This window comes from Leucoraja erinacea, chromosome 5, assembly GCF_028641065.1.
Source record: "Leucoraja erinacea ecotype New England chromosome 5, Leri_hhj_1, whole genome shotgun sequence".
Lineage (NCBI taxonomy): Eukaryota > Metazoa > Chordata > Chondrichthyes > Rajiformes > Rajidae > Leucoraja > Leucoraja erinaceus.
In genome coordinates, this window is record NC_073381.1 from 62,295,766 (window position 1) to 62,299,003 (window position 3,238).

Consider the following 3,238-nt stretch of genomic DNA (forward strand, 5'->3'; position numbering starts at 1 on the left):
CAACTCTGATCCCGGCGGAGGAGCGACCAGTGACCAGCGTGCGCTGTGAGTCCCCATCACACCGCCAATTCCAGCCACTACCCCTCTGGTCCCCCTCGCTGGCTCCTCCCTCATTGGTCTTCCCCCATCTTTTCTCTGAGCTCACCTCCCCACCCCCCCCCCCCCCCCCCCCCCCCCACACACACACACCTCTCCCCCCCCTTCCACACACTTAGAATAAAGGGGAGGCCATTTAAGACTGAGGTGAGAAAAAACATTTTCACCCAGAGAGTTGTGAATTTGTGGAATTCCCTGCCACAGAGGGCAATGGAGGCCAAATCACTGGATGGATTTAAGAGAGAGTTAGATAGAGCTCTAGGGTGCTAGTGGAGTCAAGGGATATGGGGAGAAAGCAGGCACGGGTTATTGATAGGGGACGATCAGCCATGATCACAATGAATGGCAGCGCTGGCTCGAAGGGCCAAATGGCCTCCTCGTGCACCTATTTTCTATGTTTCTATGAGTAATTTTGTTTATTTTTCATGTGAGACTGAAGCAAAAGTTCTGGTTATCAAAAGTACCATGGTAGTGTACCAACAGCAGTGTTTTTTCAGTTGAAATATTAAACAGGCTCTCAAAAATGAATGCAAAATATCTAAAATAAGGTGATATTCTCCCCACATACAAATATTTATGCATCAACCATACGGACTAAAGCAAACCAAATATTGGTTATTTCACAGCCTGAATAATCTTGTACTTGTATAAAATGGGTTTCCAGATTTATCAGTGACGAGTTATATTTCTTTATTGACTCGAAAGCATGTTGAAGCACCTGGAAAGGTTACATATAAATTTAAATTCCATTGGTTCTCAGCACATTTGCAATAATCATCTCTTCTTTGGTTACCCTTGCCCATGATTAGTACTGAATATTTTCAATTGTTCTCTTTTGCCTCTGCAGCTATGCATTTTTCTTCGGTCTCTCTTGGGCTTTCCTATATTCGTTCTATTGAAGTCAAAACTTGTTTGCTGATTTTGTCTGACATGCTATGAATTAATCTCTTGAACAGCTGTTCTAATGAACAGCACTCCACTTGTGTGCTGTTAAGCATAAACCTCCAACCCATTTGCTTTAACCATTGCAACTTGTGAAACTCAATTCAATGTGGATACTAAGCAAGAAAAAATGTAATGTAAACAAAACTATGTATGCTTCAAATCCATGAAATCTTGGTGATAACTGGCCTGGCTATCCATTAATTTGTATAAACATTATCTTCTCAGCTAAAACAACCTTTGTCAAACTGGCACAGTACAAACACAAGGAAAAATAATCCCCTGGAGGCAATGTACGAAAGTTTGCCATTTTTACCATAGAAGTTGCAACTTATCTAATTTTGCCTTAAGATTGTTAACACACTCTTAAGATTCGAACACACTCTAACACACATGAGGGAGATTCTGCATATATATTTTCAATAATTTTGTTTGCAGATATTTAAATACATCGAGTCTGCATACTTCAGACCAATGATAGATAAACTATGTTTATCTTGTGCATTGACCTCCTTCAGTCAAGTCTTTGAATAACATCAGATCCACATATTCAGAACCAATTCCAAATACATTCCATATATTCAGACACAATGATCATAGGGTAAAATGTTACCTTATTTCAGACCGTTTTTCAAACACTTGCATCTGTCTACCAAGGCCTGCTGGATCTCTCAGTTGCTAACCATTCTGATTCCCCTTCGCATACTGACCTTTCTATCCTTTGCTTCCATGACCAGAGTGAAGCCACCTGCAAATGTGAGAATCAACACCTCATATTCCACTTGGGTAACTCACAACTCGACAATATGAATACTGAATTCTCCCATTTTAAATAATTTCCCCCCACCCCCAACTCTCTCTTTTTCATGCCCCACCTTCCTCTGTGATATCATTCTATCACTGACCAAGGTTGTCCCATGCGCACCCATTTCCCAGCTTTCTTCCCACTCACAAGAGTTAGAGATAGCTCTTAGGGCTAACGGAATCAAGGGGGTATGGGAAGAAAACAGGAACTGGGTACAGATTTGGATGATCAGCCACGATCATATTGAATGGTTCGAAGGGCCGAATGACCTAATCCTGCACCTATTTTCTGTTTCATTTGTCTGAAGGGTCCTGGGAAACGTCATCTGTCCATTACAATCAACAGCTGCTGCCTAACTCATTGAGTTCCTCCAGCACTTTATGTTTGACTAACATTTCTATTTGTTTTTTGCTGAAACAAAAGCACACCATGTAAGGTTTTGAGAAATTTAAAACCTGGTCACATCATTTAGTTGCTGAAGGTTGGTTCAAAAGCTTTTTTGTTGAACATAAATTTCTGTTGCACCATTCGATTTGGCACTCTGTGGATATTCCTTAATACAAAACCAAACTGCCTTTTCACTGAAGTATGTCATTTGAAAGACGTGGATCAGAAATCAATCACTTTAATTGGAACCAGCAAAAGAAAAAGTGAATTTTATTTCTTATGTCTGTGTACAGTGAGGTATTTTCACATATAATGTAGATATAATGAGAATATACTGAAGGCATTCTGTCTAGTCACTACAATATTAATGCTCCAACACTGCTTATGCTCCTTGTTCTCCGGTAATCACATTCTATATCCTCCAGGGGCTATTGATCTTTGCAGTGTTGGCACATGCAACACAACTGGAATGCTAAATGAATGTTGTTTTTACCAACCATTTTTAATAAGCGCAGAGCTGATATTTAAAATTCTAATGCACAAAGAATTATTGTTAAGGTGGAGTTTTTAGATTGTAGTATTCTTAATACTAAATTCCCATTTGGATAATCTGCATTTGAACCCGAGCCACTGGTAATGTTTCATATGCACTTGATGAGACTACTTGGAAATTTGTTTTAATTAATGGAGCATTCAATTATGCCAGATATTTGCGATGTGCATTTCCTATCCTACAATGAACAATATACCTCAACACTTACTGCATTTTTTTTAAAACATTCAGCATCATTTTGGAATGCATTTCAACATTTATTAAATATAGTAATTTCACTTGTTTAATGTATTTGCTAAATGAGTCATCCTCAATCCAGACAAATTACTGGATTGAGGATGCAATAAAAAAAAAACATAAGTGTAAGCAAATGTTCTTTATCTCTACTCTCTGTACGAATTGTCCACAATGTTTGTTAAGAAAGAAAACAAGAATTGCTTTGAAACTCACTGAAA